Source organism: Carya illinoinensis, chromosome 1 (genome assembly GCF_018687715.1).
Source record: "Carya illinoinensis cultivar Pawnee chromosome 1, C.illinoinensisPawnee_v1, whole genome shotgun sequence".
Classification (NCBI taxonomy): Eukaryota; Viridiplantae; Streptophyta; class Magnoliopsida; order Fagales; family Juglandaceae; genus Carya; species Carya illinoinensis.
The window spans coordinates 5,332,312-5,344,904 of NC_056752.1; the positions used below are offsets into that span (position 1 = coordinate 5,332,312).

Genomic DNA, 12,593 nt, shown 5'->3' on the forward strand with positions numbered 1-12,593 from the left:
TATCTCCACCTGAAGGAGGTTGAATAGTGAATTTAGAAATCCTCAAGAGGTAGCTTGAGGGGAGGACGTAGGCAGTGGGGCCGAATCTCGTTAACATACTGAGTTTGCTTCTCTCTTATCCTTACTCTTTATATTTATTGTTATTTCATATTTTATTTATATTTTATATTATATATTTGATTTATAATTGTTATTTTTTTTAATACAACTCAATTCATCCCCCTCTTGTGTTAGTCATCTGGGCAACAGTGTATATCTATTATTATCCCTTTTAGTGTGGTCACTTCTAGGACCTCCACTTCTATAGTTTTTCCTACCACGTCCACGCCCTCATTTTCTTTGAAAAGATGCACCATTCGCTTCTGGGAATGATGTAAATCTAGTACCATTCATTCAGGGAATGATATAGAACCAGTAGGACGTGACTGGTGATTTCTTAACAAAAGCTCATTATTTTGTTCAGCTAATAGAAGACAAGATATAAGTTCAGAATATTTTTTGAACTTTCGCTCTCGATACTGCTGCTGCAGGAGCACATTCGAGGCATGAAAAGTAGTATATGTCTTCTCTAACAAGTCATCATCAGTGACTTTTTCACCACATAATTTCAATAGCGAGCTAATTTTAAAGAGTGCAGAGTTATACTCACCAACATTCTTGAAGTCTTGCAACCTCAGGTGCATCCAATCATGACGAGCTTTTGGGAGGATTACAGTTTTCTGGTGTTCATATCTCTTCCTTAAATCATTCCACAAAATAAGTGGATCTTTCACCGTTAAATACTCAGTTTTTAATTCTTCATGAAGATGGTGCCGAAGGAAAATTATTGCCTTAGCACGGTCCTGCAGGGACCCTTGATTTCCTTCTTTAATTGTATTTCTCAGGTTCATCGCATCCAGATGGATCTCAGTATCAATGATCCAAGATAAATAATTTTTTCTAGAAATGTCAAGAGCAACGAATTTCAATTTTGTAAGATTTGACATTTTTTACATATATAAATCAGGAATATAAAAATATATTGAAAAACTTACTTGAAGTAGATGACTACTAGCTTCAAAATCGTCAGAACTTTCGTGCTGATAATGTGTTATGAAATCATTGAAAAGAGAGAGCCATAATGTGTTATAAAACTTTCAAAAGGAGAGAGAAAGAAATAGAGTTCAGAGAGGTTATGAAACTTATGAATTTCTTAAAGAATTCAACGATATATATAGATGTACAAAGGGGACTATGCTAGCTCACTATGCTAGCACTATGCACTATGCATATGTCGGCCAACTCACTATGCTAGTACTATGCTAGCACTATGCACTATGCTAGCACTATGCACTATGCATATGTTGGCCAACTCACTATGTTAATACTATGTACTATGCATATGTCGGCCAACTCACTATACTAGTACTATGCTAGCACTATGTACTATATATATGACGACTAGATAAATGTGGTCATACAATTCAAAATAGTTTATAACAATCAATCATTATTGAAATATAAAAATAAATCAATTTTTACAAAATTCAAAACAATTGTCTCTTAAAAATGTATACTTTTATAGCGTATGTCTCTTAAATTAGCTTTTATAGTATGTCTCTCAAAAATGATGGTTGTCTCTCAAAACATCAGCTTTTATACGCTAGAATGTCTCTTAAATTCTAGCGTATACTTTTATAAACTCCAATATAAAATGTATTGTGAAAAAATTTATCAAAAATTTTTTAATTTATTTAAAATTTTCTTTCTCATTTCACAAAATTTCATAAATAATCTAAAAAACTTCACAAAAATTATGAAACCAAATGTTCTCTTATACAGTTTGTCTAGTACAAACGATTAAGCAGACAAATCCACATACAAAGCTGATGTGCCTGCTGCTGTCGGAGCTTTCTTAATTTTTATAAAAAAGAAAAACACGAAGAGAAGAGAAGAAGACAACCATCGACTTCCCAGATCCATTTTCATGTCCACTCTCCCAAATCCCATCTTCGCACCCCAAGATTCACCAGTGCTCTCTCGTTCCTCCATCTGCTGCAGATTGGCTGGTCCAGCGCGCAACCCACCTCCTAAACATCATATCCTTATGGTTGACCGCAATCCTCAGCGGCTCTGCCACTCAAGTGATTCGAAATGTAAGAAAGCTTGAATTCAGCGTTCCAAAGCCACAAACAGACTCCAAACACAGAAAAGATGTCAAATCAAAATCCTTTCAATCTGTTCATAATGGCCCATCACTTTACGGACAACAAGTGAGTCTATTGCGCCCACTGGTCATCACATCTAAAACACCTAAACATTCAAAAAACAAAACAATACAAAATCCATCCTATTCTCTCCATTTCTTCTTTCCTTGTTTTTTATAGCAAAACACGTAAGCAAATGGAAGGGTGTCCCATGCTTATAATTCATCTATGTAGTTTTCAATTTCAGGGAGCATGTCTTGCCTTCTCTCTCAAATGCCAACTCCGTTCCCTTTCCCAACTCAATTTCCGACCAATTTCTTATTAGAAGGTTCACTTGTAAATCGCGATGGTAGGGAAGAATCTATAGTTGAATTGCAGAAAATGCAGACGCTATGAGCTTCATTAAGAAAAATAAAAAACTTTATCACTAAAAAGAAAATAAAATAGTGTGAATTATACCTTTAGAAAATGAATCCATTGATTTCTCATATAATGAGCCACACGATAATGAAGATTCTGAAACAAATGCAAGAATATTATGAAAACTAGAATCACGAAATACATATTTAAGACAGATTTTTTGAACCTTTAACCATTTAAAAGTGAATCCCAATACCTCTAGGATCGCTTGAAATGTAGAATGGCACTTTGAATACCATAATGCTGCTCCCATAGCGAATCGTCTCTCCTACTTACCGGTCGTGTCACTCTGATCAAAGCTGATGCTGATTTGCTCTTCCTCCCATGCTTCTTAGGAAAGAGTATTGTCGCCCGAGACGAAGATGGTGAAGTTGAGGGTAAGACTTCCTGAAACTGTAACTTTTCGCTGATTTGCTCTTCCTCACTCTTGCAGTTAATTTCATCTCCCGCTCAAAATTAAAGCACTCCATTTTTACGTTGCAAGTGGCATTCCAGGTAATGGGGTGCACAAAAAGAATATGCAAAATCAGCTTTCTTTGAATTTTTCCTTTCTCATCTAATCTTAAGAAATAAAAATTGTATACGTAACCACTTTTACATATTTTTTTTATATTTTTTTATTAATATAATTGACTATATCATTTTTTAATATAAAATAATTAATTAATTAATCATATAAGTAAAACAATTAAGAAATATGTAAAAAAATAAAAAATAAAAATTCTAAAGGCAGTCGGTAAATGCAAGCAAAGCACAGGCATGACTTATATCCACTTCTTTTAGTGAAACAAAACCTTTAATACGAAGGGACTTAATGAAATGCCATTTCGATTGCAGAGTGGGAAACAAAATACAAAAATACACCGTTTCATTAAATCTAATTTCCACTCCCTTCCTTTTCTCATTCCCCCTTTCGCACCTAGGGTTTTTCATCTTCCCCTTCCTTTTCTCCATCCCTTTCTCTATTGTTGTCGCTAGCTAGGATTCCCCTCCCCGTCGCCACGATCAGTTCCCCATCCCCTCCCCAATCACCTATGGTGATTCTTGAAATCCCTTCCCCGTTGCTACAGTAGTTCCATTCTAGTGGGTCGAACTGCTCTACCACATCTCGCTCATTCGACGACTCAGTGGGTCTAATCCTTCTGTAATATGAGGTAAGTTGAGCTCAAAAACTAACTTTTCCATTTGACTCGCAAAGATTGGTTTGGTTCCATTTTGTTTCATGATGCACCTAGATATTTAAACTCTATGGAAATTCACTATGGGATAGCTTCTGGCCTTATGCAATATGACCTGAGCAATTCTTGTTGATTTGAACTAAAAATATGCTTTGATGTATATATATGCTTGGATGTATATATATTACTAAAAATATTCACGAAGGGCTCTAGCACTGCCTTTCCTAAGTCATAGGTGTCTAACCTTGTCAATGTAATTACGACAGTCTTTCTTTAAAAATGGTAGCTTCTCGAACCCACCAACTTCTTGAACAAGAGCGCTGAAACTCTTATTCATTCGAATACCAGCCTAGTCATTTGTATCTAACATTCTCTTTACAAAATCACTAACTTTTTTATTTCAATGAAAAAATCTTGATTTTTGTGGACTTAGGTCATGGTTGTGTGTATTCTGAACCATTGTCAACCGCAACATCCACTCGATTTTTAATGCATTTATTTTTGCCTTGCAATTTGTCTTTGTTGTCGAACGTGCCTGGCGACATTCGACATCTTATTCCGTGTCTTACCTCCACAAACACAATCAATGGTGACATATCTGATACTTTCATCATCTTTTCTGACACTCCTTTGTGTCATTACTCCAAATCCACATTGCTTAGCATATCGCTTATAATAAGCAATTAATTCTTCCTCAGAAATAAACTTCATCCCTAACTTGAGCTCCTCAATGCTCTCACCTCTATCGATATGTACTATCTGTGATGTCTTAAAACTGCCATTGTCATTCTCAGTGTCACTGATATTAGTGAAAGATGAATTACACACCGCTTCAGCTTCCTTATAACCAAGTGTGGCCTCATTAATTTCTTCCACAACTCTTGAGCTTATAGTCGAGCTTGTAGCGTTGAGCGCAGTTGAAGGGTTAATTACATTTTGAAATGGATAAATAGAATTTGGCTGCAATGAACAAGAACATAAATATAAATTAATCAAATAACTTCATTGTTCAAAACTAAAGTGGAATCATACTCAAGTCGACTGCATCACCTAGCTACTCCATGTATATGGGTTGACCTCTAGGCGAGACACTAAATTCTGTAAAGAGGAACTAGACAGCGAGTGAACTTCCATCGAATCTGAAGCAGGCGAGCATCGTTGGAGGCCCATGTCCAGCAGCATGGGCTAGGTAGTTTTGCTACAAGTTACCAAAATAAGCAACATTACAAAAATAATAACCACATTGAAATATTCTTAAATCAAAATATCCGAAATCACACCTAGTTGTGGCTTGGAACTTGGGCATTTGGACAATGCATAAAAGATGGTAATCACGCATGTGGCATTGGTCTATAATAATCGTGCATGTGGTTTGTGATGTTTGAATTCTTGACATGTCCTAACATACAAACAAAATTATAATGAACCCAATGTTGCTTTACATAGAATACATATTAATTCAATACAGAGACACGCAGAATTTGAAACAATGTTGCAATACTTGAGTTGATGGATTTGAGATAGGAGGTGTTAGAGATGAGTGTTCTTTCCCTTTTTCCATCTAGAGGATTCCGATAAAGACTAGATGTGTGTTAGAAATGTTATAAGCTATTCTGCAGAAAAGCTGATGATGATACTCTGCCACTCATCTCACCTATATTGTCGATCTGATTTAAAAAGGAAAAAAAAATGGTGACATGCATAGGATAAGGTCAAGAAAGAAGACAAATGGAACCAAAAAAAATAGTAAATGTTCATACACCGTTCACATATATTCTGACCCAGCTCGGCCTGGAATCCGTACCTTCCATCTCCTACGACATTTGATCAACACCATTTATTTAAGGTGAAATAATGTATACAAACTTTTTATTTCAATCAATAATTATTAGTGAAAACAATAGCCAGTTCGGTCTGCTTACAAAATGGAACTCTAGATAAATGTAGAAGAAAATAATAACTTAAATCTGTAAAAATGTAGAAAAAAATATTGTGAATTTGAAAAATCAGAAACTGGAATAGGAATCTCAATATTTGTGAAGTGCCGAAATTTGGGTTTGGGAGAAAATGCTCTAGAGTTGTTCTTCTGGTGTGAGCCGAATGAGAGCTACTCTTCTTTTCGTGCATATTTGCGCCTTTTTTCTCTTTTTTATTTTCTTAAATAATAGTCTCACATGACATTATTATGTCACAACTGCATGCAGACTCTTTTAACGACTGAGCCTAAAGAGAAATTCTAGGGACAGTCGTCGCATGAAGTCGGCATGCAGTCGCCACGTCATCAGCTGCATTTTTAATTGATTTGTTTGTCAAAACCGAAATAGAAAGAATAAAAAATAGGAAAGAACGAAGTACCAGACTTGGATTTCATTCCAGCAACCCTCTCTTTCTCTCTCGATTGTAGACCTTGACGGTGAGAGAGAAGTCTCGGTTGTAGACCTTGACGGTGAGAGAGAAGGAGAGGTCGAGGGTAAGTCCAGGCAACGAATTGATTCAGACGCTGTTGAGGCGGACTAGAGTTGGATGGCCGGGTTAGATGGGTAGAGGAGAAAGATGGTTAGGAAGAGGAGGATAGTGGCGGTGGCGTAGACGAGATAGTGGCGACTCCGATGGCGACATGGATTTCATTCCAGTGACCCTCTCTTTCTCTCTCAATTTTGGTTCATACAAATTGCAAGAGATGTTCAACACCAGCAAATCTTTCCAGACTCCGGCAGCTTATTCCGCCTTGTTTGGTTCTGTCCCATTAGCGTTCGGCCCGAGCACTCGGCCAGGATCATTTGGAAATGGTCTCATCCATGATCGCCTCCGCAATCCACCAAGTCATCGTCAACGGCGCTGCCCTTCTCTCCTGCACTCAGACCCCAAGACCAATTGAATCCGTTCCCAACTCAACGATTCCTCCCAAAATCCTCAGGGAATCTTCGGGTTCATTGAAGGAAGAGGCTTTTGACGAGAGTGTGAAGGACAACGTTTTAGTTGCAAAGCCAGATGACTCAGAAATAGTGGAGCTCAACACACCGTGGAACTGATGGCTCAGCATTATACACTTGACGTATGTGGGAGATACAAATCTGCAGATGCATATGAGAGCGCATGGGAACCATTACAAGACCCCCGAGGCCTTGTATTCTATAAAGGTTATCGGGCCAAAAACATGAATAAAACGGTGTCGTTTCTCAAATCTCAAAAATGACACCATTTCAATAAAGAAGGCTGCCCGTACGCGCTGTTTGTGCGCCGACTACTTCTGCCGACTGCATCTAGCGTTTCTTGAGCCTAAAACTGAAAAGAAAAATGACTTTATATATAGCAGAAGCCTTCAAAAATGTTGTTTTTAATTTTTTCCTTTTTTGAGTGATTATTTTGCATAGAGAAAATCTATTCTTAGTCCGGTCTGGGTATCACACACCACATGAATCTGATGTGGCAAACCGGTCTAACTTAAAGTCTGGTCCAATTGAAATCCCAATTCCTTCTCTCGTGAAGCCTTTCCTCCCTGTAGAAATCCCTCACCAAAATACATCCTCTCCAATGAGAAATTCCTCTCCTCCAATGAGAAATCCCTCACCAAATCCCTCTCTCCCTGCAATTTTCCTGGGAACCAGAGAGATTAAGGACAATCGGAATGACCTGGAAACAAAATTTGAAGACTTGCAGTCGACTTTCTCTGTTTTGTTGCGTGAAGATTCAATGGCAATAGATCTGAGGCTGCATCTTTTAGACTTTAGTGAGGTGTTTGATGAGATGCTTAAGTGAGTCTTGGCCTCACGGGCTTCCAAAAAATGGGTTTTCAAGGAGTTACATCCATGCCACACCTGTTATGGTCCTTTGGCATAGCCACCTACGTAAAGCTCCTCCTCATCTCCTCTTACCATAGCACGAACTTCGAGGTCCACCACAACTAAGGGTGTCAAATCGTGTTAACGGGTCGTGTTCGTGTCGTGTCAAAGCATGTATATTATATTATATAGCTCAATCCTAACCCGACCCGTTAAGCTTATCGTGTCAAAATCTCAAACCCTAACACGACCCATTAACATAACGGATCGTGTCGTGTCAACCCGTTATGACCCATTAGTAAATATTACGAAATAGGTTAACACGATATAATACGACCCGTTTCAAACTGTTTATGTAAATAGGTTAAATAAGCCCGAAATTAACCAGTTTGACCTAATTAAATTTAGCATAATTTTATATAAATTTAAAAATCACAATATTTATAAAAATTATAAAATTAAATACAAGTTCAAAATTACAATCCAAATAATAAAAATATCGATATTGAAATTCTAACAATTTTACTTTTAGGTATAAGGGTATAATTGTAACTTTAACTTTCTTAACGTGTTATAACGGGTTGACCCGTTATCAAACCTTTAAACAATCGTATCTTAACGAGTCAACCCGTTTTGACCCGAACCCGTTAAGACTAAACCCTAATCCGCTATTATCGTGTCTTGTTCATGTTGTGTTAACGGATCGTGTAACATATTGCCACCCCTAACCACAACTAGTTTTCTCTTACACATTTTCTCCCTCTCTCCCGCTGGTACTCTCTCCATTTTCACCAACCTCCCCAACCCCAAATCGTTCACCTACAAAAGGGCCTTAACTGTAGCTTCAACATTGGTTTTGTTCCAAAGAATCACTGTAATCTTGTCTGGTTTGTGCATTTTGTATAGGGTTTATAGATTGACTAAGGATTTGGATTCAAAGAGAACTTTGATCTGGGTATTGGTCATTTGGTCTCCAATGCTTGTGATTGGACCATATCCATTTTCAGTACAATGAATTTTTGTTGGGGCTCTTGTTCATATCGATTTCATAGTTGGAGGAAGGGAGGTAGTACTTGTTGGATAAGTTTTTCTTTGATAAAGAGGTAGATGCATAGAAGCTCTCTTTGAGTAAAACGCGTGCATTTTACTGCAGCCAAAAAAAAAATCAGACTATCAGAATGTGTGGTGTAAGTTACTGTAGCGACTTTAAGGTTTTGTTTGGTTACTGAGAATTCTCAGATAAAAATTTTGAGTTTTAAGATTAAATATTAAAATATTATATTTTATTATTATTATTATATTAGAATTTGAAAAAGTTAAAAAAAGTTAAATTATTTATTATATTTTATATAAAAATTTAAAAAAATTATAATGATAAAATAAAAATTTTATGTTTAAGATAAAAACTTATTAAGACTAAACACAACTTAAGTATAGAAGAACTCTTTTGCATAAGAGTCCCGATAAACAAAGTTGCTTATTCTTTTCCCAACTCGGCTACTTGATTTGACATTTTAATGTCAATATCACTGTTCTCCCACTCAGCCGAAAAGCAGTGCAGGTTCCTTTCGACTTTTGGGAGAGAGAGGCTGTGATTGAGTAGCTTATCATTGCTACTCAAAGCTGTGAAGAGCCACCTCTACACATTACACACACACCAAACACGTTGAATTGATTCTTTTTTACGAATGAATAGAGATCGCACTATCTGGTACAAAGTTCTGTATACATACGTTTGTACCTTTTTAGTGAAACCAACCCACTTTGAAAGTATCAGAAATTCGATTGTTTTCACATTACAATTTAGGCAAATGAATCATATTGTCTGCTTTGAGTTATCACTTTTCTCGTCTCGTTTGGCCTTCCTCACCATGCCCACTTCAGCTCACCTCCACCTTTTGAACTCTTGTCTCTGTACTTGGCATATCAATATCAAAGAGCAGTGATTTATATCTTATCTCACAAATTACTGCTTATTATACACCGTTCATATTTTTCTTTTTTTTTTTATATCTTTGACATTACTGCATGCAACATCGAATGCCACTGCTTCTTCTTCTTCTTCTTTCCCTTTATATAGGATGACAGTCAGAAAGGAAGGAAGCTATTCCTGCTGCACGCACTCATTAGAAACTTTGAACTTTGTTTGTCTTAAAATAATAGAAACTTTCATGTCTATCATATGACATCCTCCTCCATTTCAGTTTTATGAGCACAATTTTGGCATCCCAGTTGAAACTTATTTAACCACTAACGTCTCGTTTGGTTACATAAATAAGATAATATGAAAATTAAATAAAATATTATTATAATATAATTTTTATTTTAAAATTTTAAATTTTAAAATTTAAATTATTTATTATATTAATTTATATGAGAATTTAAAAAATTTATAATAATTAAATAAGATAATTTATGTACTCAAACGAGAGACTTAATCAAATTTTCATGGCCCAATCCAAAAATTAATTATAATAAAACGTAGAATCATGATTTGAATTAAGACATCTACTACGATAAGATATAAAATTATCACTTATTTTTAAAATTTAATATGATAAAAAATATATATTATTTATTATTTATATTTATTTTTGCGGTATTAACTTGAGAAGGGCCCTTAAGTGCATTTATTTCATGTGGTATTCACACTAATGATAGTCATACTGCAACCTAGGTCCTAATAATTCTATTCCTTAAAACTTAACAATGACGCATTTAACTAGAAACAAAGCAAAACCTAAATGGAAGAGATGAGGTGGTTGGTAGGTTTAAAATTACTTCCTTAACCCCTTTTCCCCTCTAAATTACTCTCCCAAAAATTAACTTGAGCATTGAAAGATGTCTCCCCAATAACTTATTTGGGGTCGCCTCTTCCCTTGTTTTGTAGAGCTCAACACTAACGTCTAATTGACTCTTGGCATTCATGACTTACCATGTCATTTGAAATTTTGAAGATCAAATCATGGTATAAAAGTGCTTGAGTTATTTTCATAATACTCTATTATTATTTATTATTTTATTATTATTTTTAATATATTTTTATTATTATTCATAATTCTTTTCAACATTTCTCACTATCCAAAGCTACATAATCAACTTTCTCCTAATTTTTTTACAACACTAACTAGGTTACTCCTAATCTTTGTTATCGTCGGAGACCTTTTTGCCGTCTAGTTTCTATTATAGTTTAGATATAAGAAAATAAAATATTATTTGAAAAAGAAAAATCTATTTACAAGTTTGTTAATTGGTGCATAAAATACATTACTAATGTGAAGGTTGCCACACATTAATTAATATAAAAACTTATTGTTAACGCCTAAAAATAGCATAGAAATTCAGAAGGGGAGAATGTTCTATTCTCAACCCCGCTGAGGTTGTCCTAAACTTGGATCGGTATTGTGTGGAGTTCCTGACAATGATCCAGTACGACTATATGGTGTCTGTGTGTATATCTATGATGGCAAGTAGTAAATAAATGCAAAGAAATAAATAGAGAGAGACATACAAATTTACATAGTTTGACATTGAGCCTACATCTACGAAAATTCTAGGAGGAGAGAATCCACTATAATAAACTTATTTTACAGTCTCTCATGATCTCTCATCTTCACTTTACAATAGATCCCAAAGATTCGTCTTCTGTAGGAGTGTAAAAAAAATTGATAAACCGAACTAGACCTGACCAAACCGGTTGGATCGATTCTGTCCCGAGTTTGGTTCGGTCCAGTATCGATTTTATTTTTCTTAAAACCGGTCAAAATCGGACCAGATCAGACCGGACCGGTTTATATATATTATATATAATATTTATATATAATATATAACTATATATAAAATAGTTTTGTATTATATGATAAATTACTAATTAATATAATTTTAAAATTTAAAATTTTATATTATATTAGTTTAATGTATTAATAGTTATATTAATACTATATTACTATATTTATAATATACTATAATATATTATATTATATTATATATATTATATAATATATAATATAGTACATTAAAATCTGTAAAATTAGATCAAAAATTGGAGTATCGGTTTAGGAGGGTAACCGGTGCGTAATCGATTTTAAAAAATGTAAAACCGGTGTATATCAGTTCGGTCCTAAATTTTGTCTAAAATTAGATCGAACTGGACCGGTTACACCCCTAATCTTCTGGTGGAGATCTTATCGCTAGAACTCCAATCGTGAGGTTGAAAAATTCTTCTTCGAGAAGTCTGGCTAACAGTCTTTAAAGTCGTATGTATTTATATCTTTTATCTTTTGTCCCTCCCTTACTTTAGTTACCTTGCCCATTTTTTATGTCTCCTGCCCTCCTTTCCTCTGACATATTACATTCCTTTATTCATTCTTTATCTCATTTCTTTATCTCTTCATTTACTTCTAGGGATGACTTTTTAATGGGCTGAGTTTTGAAAATTATTTTGAGTTTGATGTATTTTATCCCTCACACTTATATTTTATTATAATGAATAATATACTTGCATATAAACTTTAATATAATATTTATTTTAAATTAATAAATGCTTTCTAAATAAAAATACGTGATATTTATCGGAGAGAACGCCGTATCATTTAGGTGATGAACATAATCGGAGAAATGAGGTACAAATCGACCAATCCGTCCTATAGGCGGTGCGAAACTGCTAATATGGTAATACGCCCGTTCCCATGGCACATACGTAATATATCCAAACACCAGAGCCTTTTCTCCAAGTGTCCCGATATTTAAATTAAACAATTTAAACCCCAGGAGCCGTGTTGGACTCTCTCTCTGTCTCCGTCTTTCTCTCCTCTCATCTACCTGCGTCCTTCTGAAGAACAAACACACTTACTCCCAATCCTCACCGTCCCTTATTCCACGTCATCGATGCGTGCCTTTTCAATCCAACGGTGCGTCCAGGCCCCAACAATTTAAAACACATTTCAAACTGACAGACAAGGCAGCCTCGGCCCCCCGAGCCCCAGGCCCAAAGCCACGCACCCAGAGACTAGAGGGCCCCTTCCGTT

The 12,593-nt window shown here is 35.4% G+C and overlaps 1 long non-coding RNA gene across 1 annotated transcript; it reads right to left on the bottom strand.

Moving 5' to 3' along the window:
* Positions 1 to 1,813: 1,813 nt before the first annotated feature.
* On the bottom strand, positions 1,814 to 3,021 carry LOC122301584. The gene is made up of 3 exons (XR_006240210.1): positions 2,803 to 3,021; positions 2,646 to 2,702; positions 1,814 to 2,112 (listed from the first exon to the last, which is right to left on the bottom strand). It is a non-coding gene; the product is annotated as an uncharacterized LOC122301584 (long non-coding RNA).
* Between the last annotated feature and the right edge of the window lie 9,572 nt (positions 3,022 to 12,593).